Here is a 6,077-nt window from a genome sequence, read left to right on the forward strand (position 1 = left end):
TCTGGGGAGGCCGAAGGGTCGAAGAAGGGAAGGACCCTCCCTCCGGACCATTCCACAACAGCCGCCTACAGCGACGAGGAGTGGTTGCCCAAGGACAAGCCCCTGGCGAAGTCGTAAGTATCCAGACACTATAATACTTCCGGTGTTTTTTGCTTTATTGCTTCTTATCATGTCAAAAATGATTGTGCAGTCCGTCCAAATCCCACATCAACGTATCCTCCTCGGATGGGTCATTGAGTCAGTCGGCGATGAACATCGATTCACTCCCGAGGGCCTCCACCCCCCGGCCCACGTATGACACCGAGGTGTTGTCCCAGAGGATATTGGACTTGGGGGAGATGGTTCTGGAGATGCCCCAAGGCGAAATCCCAGACGCTGGGCACATGGGGGGGAGATCCCCATGGATTCTGATGAAGGGGGCCACAGCAAGTCTAGCCCCCGGCCAGATACTGCACCGGAACCTCCAATGGTTTTGGATTTAGGTAGGCAACCCCTCACTAAGGAGGTCGAGTCGCCTGTGCTGATGACCTCTGTCCATCCAGAGGCATCAAACAACCTGATGGAAGCGCTTCACAGCGCTTCCATTGACGAAGAGCACCACACCGTCATAAGTGCGGTGATTGAGAAGGTTCGGTCCGCCAAAGGCGGATTGACCGAAGCCTGCGCCAGCCTCCTAACAGGCTTTGAGGTAAGTAATCAAATTATCACAGTATAGACAGTAGCCATGATGCTCTGTTTGGTGTTCGGAAAGAAAGGCCGAATAGAGGATCAAATAACGTCCACAGGAGTCTGATCGTAGTATGTCTATGTGAACAAGCAGGCGTCACTACTGGCCACTGCCGCTCGTACTGCGGAGGTCTCCAAACTGAAGCGGGACCTGGAGCGGTTCGAGGAAGAGCTCGTCCTCATGAAGAGGCAGCTCGAGGAGAAGAAAGGTAAGTGAAACCCCGTCTGTATATTGATAAACAAAAATTGGTTTTAGCTCATAGCATCGTTATGAACTTCAATAGGGGCCACGACCGAAGAAGCGGCCCTGAAGAAGGCACTGTCCGAGGCTGAAGACAAAGTGGCCAAGGAGCGCACTGATCACGAGAAACAAGAGGCTCGGGTTGATGAGGTCCAGAAAGAGCTCCAGGACTTCGTCAAAAAAGTCAAGTCCTTGGAGCGTGACTCTAAGACGCGAGAGTCCGAGCATGCGAAGGCCCTCCAGAGCGCACAAGATGCCAAGGCTGAAGCCCAAAAGGCCCTTCAGGAGATTTAGGCAGCCAAGAAGATAGCGGCGGGTAATGCATTCATTATGCAAAGCAAGCATGTGAAGGAGATTTTCCTTTTACTTACCCGAATTCGGAGCTCTCTAGGAGCGTTCGCAGATTTGCCGCGCAGCATATCGGATGCCGCGGAGTTCTATCGGGCCGAAGAGGGAGCTCCATGGAGAAGTTGTTCTGGTCCCAGTATACTGGGGCCGAACACCCGATGCCCTTAAGCGACCAGCTGAAGCAACTGGTCGAGCTTCACAAGGCGGCCGAACTAGCCATGAAGGATCTCATAGTCCGGATGTGGCCCGGCGAGCCCCTGCCCATCAGCTACTTTGGCCTGGTAAAGCGGCTTGTGAATGCCTGTCTGCGGCTTGAAGCCATTAAGCGGTCAGTCTGCATCGAAGGTGCGCGCAGGGCCTTCGCCCGCGCGAAAGTGCACTGGGCGAAGATGGATGCCGAGAAGTTGTGACAGAGGGGCCGCCGGAGGGCAAAGAGCATCGCCACCCCGAAAAGTATTATGATAGTGTCCTAAAGGGTGCCCGCCTTGTGGTGGAGGAATGTTAAGGATGTAATATTTGAATGAATCTATTCATGTCATCCTGTAATATGAAAATGAGTTCATGTGGCTATATAACACTTGTTGGTTTAAAATATTACCTTATGTGTGGCCATTTATAAAAATCTGAAAGTTGGCCAGTCATCGACTTCTGCCCCCATGTAACTAGTATTGGGGTGTTCGGGATAAATCTAAACACTCTTTATCAATTTTTCTTGTCCTTTAAGGAGGTGTTTAGCGCAGCGAACAAGGAAATCGGACTATGCAGCTTTATCACTCTCACTTAGCCATAGAAGTCTACAATTTTAAACTTTGGCGAAGCCCCTAGTATTCGGAAGGCCGAACTTGGGGCGCTATACACGCCTAAATCGGACAAGGCCGATTCCTTGCCCGAAGCGGAAAAAATCTTTAAGGATTTGAGACCTCTCGAACAGCGACCAGCTCTCGCCGCATCATGACAGTCAGTTTTTGGCTTTCTCTACTGAGGTGCTCGTCCGGAAGAACCGGGACACAATCGCAGTAGTTCTCCCTGTGCTACCTTAGCCGATATAGCGAAACGTAAGGTACCAAAACATGGGAGCCGGGAAAACCCAACTATTGACCCAAGACATGATTCAGAGCTGATGCATATAATGCTATAAGTTCGGGGTGCCGCACTGTCGAAAGTGTTCGGACTTTTCTTGCCATGTTGTGGGGTACACTGAAGCCCCTGGCGAACTGGACGTACCAAAATGTACGGGTGCAATTTGTAATAAATAAACAGTAAAGGAAAAGGATAAATAAATGTAATAGTAAGCTGACGATGTACGTTATTTTCCATTGTTATTTGAATAATACGTCAGGGCGTATGTGTACAAGTAGTGCGATAAGCGGAACAGGACTGTTTGACACGTCCTGACCAAGAGCTAGCTGCGTGCGGGTATGTAAAATAGGTATAGCATCGTTATCAGAGACCACCTGAGGATTCCCTTGTATGCCAAAGCTTCTTGTCTCCTTGGTGTGTCCGTCCCACTATGGGTCCGATAGTCGGGCTATCGGAAGAGCCTCCCGAAGATAGGGACCTGAAAGGAAAAAGGTGTAAAGATACATGGATCCTGGGGCGGTCGAACCATATTGTGGACCGTGTCATAGCCGTGCCCCCGTCTAGGCCCATGGTATTTTGAGTGCGTAATTATGTACGCGCGGCACAAATTTTGCCGCTTGACTAGGACTAGGACAGAGGCCGAATTGCTAGTCGAGCTCTGGACGTGCCGGACGATCCTGTTGCAGGGTACTCCAGACTCGCTTGATGGTGTCCCGGGGTTTTATCGGCGAATTGGCAGTCTGCCTAAGAAGGCTGCTTTGTACTTCTGCTGCGAGGGCCGCAGTGTGCTCCTCCATATGGAGCGAGCGCTCTGTGTTTCCATTAACTGTTATAACCCCGCGAGGTCCTGGCATTTTGAGCTTGAGGTATGCTTAATGTGGTACCGCATTGAATCTGGCAAATGCGGTTCGTCCGAGCAGTGTGTGATAGCCACTACGGAAGGGGACGATATCGAAGATTAACTCCTCGCTTCGGAAGTTGTCCGAAGATCTGAAGAGTACTTCTAGTGTGATTGAGCCCTTACAATAGGCCTCTACACCTGGTATGACACCTTTAAAGGTGGTTTTGGTGGGTTTGATCCTTTAGGGACCGATGCCCATTTTGCGCACTGTATCCTGATAGAGCAGGTTCAGGCTGCTGCCACCGTCCATAAGGACTCGTGTGAGATGGAATCCGTCAATGATGGGGTCGAGGACCAATGCGGCCGAACTACCATGACGGATACTGGTAGGATGGTCCCTACGGTCGAAAGTGATCGGATAAGGAGACCATGGATTGAACTTTGGGGCGACTAGCTCCATCGCGTAGACGTCCCTTAGTGCGCGCTTCCGTTTCCGCTTGGGAATATGGGTTGTGTATATCATCTTCACCGTTTTCACCTGGGGAGGAAATTTCTTCTATCCTCCTGTGATCGGTGGCCGGGGCTCCTCGTCGTCATTGCTATGCAGCCCCTTTTCCTTGTTTTCGGCAGCTTGGGAATATGGGTTGTGTATATCATCTTCACCGTTTTCACATGGGGAGGAAATTTCTTATGTCCTCCTGTGATTGGTGGCCGGGGCTCCTCGTCGTCATCGCTATGCAGCCCCTTTTCCTTGTTTTCGGTATTTAACTTGCCGGCCTATTTGAACACCCAGCATTCTCTGTTGGTGTGGTTGGCTGGTTTATCGGGTGTGCCGTGAATTTGACACGAGCGATCGAGTATGCGATCCAGACTAGACGGGCCCGAATTGTTTCTTTTGAATGGATTTTTCCGCTGACCGGACTTAGAGCCACTGAATCCGGCATTGACTACCGTGTCTTCGGCACTGTCGCCATTGTTGCGACGCTTGTGTCTGTTGCGTTGTGGCTTGCTGTTGCTATCTCTGGCATCTGAAGTGCCAGGATTTCTTGATGTGTTGTTGCTACGAGCCAGCCAGCTGTCCTCGCCCGCACAAAAGCGGGTCATGAGTGTCTTGAGGGATTCCATGGACTTCGGCTTTTGTTGGTCGAGGTGTCGGGCGAGCCACTCGTCGCGGATGTTATGCTTAAAGGCCGCTAGGGCTTCGGCATCCGGACAGTCGACAATTTGGTTCTTTTTAGTTAAGAACCGAGTCCGGAATTTCCTGGCTGACTCTCCGGGCTGTTGGGTTATGTGACTTAAGTCGTCAGCGTCTGGTGGTCGCACATAAGTGCCCTACAAGTTGTCAAGGAATGCGTCTTCTAGGTTCTCCCAACTGCCAATGGAGTTTGCTAGCAAGCTATTCAGCCAATGCCGAGCCGGACCTTTGAGCTTAAGTGGGAGGTACTTGATGGCATGTAGATCATCGCCGCGGGCCATGTGAATGTGGAGAAGGAAATCTTCAATCCATACCGCGGGGTATGTTGTACCATCATATGATTCAATGTTCACGGGTTTAAACCCTTCTGGAAATTCATGATCCTACTTCATCAGTGAATCATAGGGGGTGTGCGGCGCCTCTATGCCGGGCTACATCACGACGCAGTTCAAATGAAGATGGTCTGTTGTATTCGGCCCGGCCGGATTTGCTTTTGGTATATCCGGCGTGACGGTCATCGTCACACGTTAGGGCACGCCCCCGTGATCCGTAGATCGATCTTGACTGTCCTGCTTTGTTTTCCAATACGTCCCGTAGGTCCTGCGTGTAGCCCCGGGCCTTAGTGTTTTTGTTTGATTGGCGGCGGGGTGCGGGCTGGTGTTCAGGCTGATACGCCGCTTTGTCTTGGCCACGAGGTGGCCGGTCAGCCGCATCGTGCGCTGGTAGTGTGGGCTTTAATGCCTCCCCTTCGAGCTGAGGTAGCAACCTGCGCTTTGGGTAACTTTTGGTTGGGCGCTCGAGTCCGTATTCCTCGGCTGCCAGGACCTCAGGCCATCTATCAGTTAGCAGATCTTGATCAGCTTGAAGCTGCTGCTGCTTCTTCTTCTTCAAGCTTTTTGCAGTGGCTATAAGCCGGCGCTTGAAGCGCTCCTGCTCGACGGGATCCTCAGGCACGGTGAATTCTTCGTCGCCAAGTCTCACTTCGTCTTCGGAGAGGGGCATGTAATTGTCATCCTTCGATTCTCCATCCATTGCCTGTTCCGTAGGGCTAGCTTGCCCATCCTCCCGTTCGGCCTGCTCGAAGCCTAGCTAGGCGGGATTGTTTTCGTCTTCGGCACCATCCGGATTGCCATCATCTCTTGTGCCGGTATCGCTATTTTTGTTCTGGCGGGGCTTAGAGCGGCGCCTATGACACCGGTGCTTAGATTGCTTCTCAGGGGGAATATCCTCCATTGCCTCATCACCATCGCCTTCTTTGGGCATGTCCACCATATATATGTATGTATATATATATATATATAGGGTGGGTCTATTATAATAACACCCTTAAGAGTCTTATTCTGCTAAAAAACGCTCATTTTGCTAACACTGTGTCAAACACCGAAGCAGACAAAAAACGCCACCGCCCACTTGTGGGAGCCCACCCACCCACTGCACCTCCACCTCCCATCCCGCACGCCCCAAATCCTGCACGGTGCCGCCCCTCCTCCTCCTCCTCCCTGCCGGCGCCGCCCCGCCTCCTGCTCCTCCCGGACGGCGCCGCCCCGTCTCCTCCTCCTCCCGGCCCGGGCCACCCCGCCTTCTCCTCCTCCCGGCCCGTGCTGCCCCGCCTCCTACTCCTCCCGGCCAGTGCCGCCCCGCCTCCT

This window comes from Triticum dicoccoides, chromosome 6B (assembly GCF_002162155.2).
Source record: "Triticum dicoccoides isolate Atlit2015 ecotype Zavitan chromosome 6B, WEW_v2.0, whole genome shotgun sequence".
NCBI lineage: Eukaryota > Viridiplantae > Streptophyta > Magnoliopsida > Poales > Poaceae > Triticum > Triticum dicoccoides.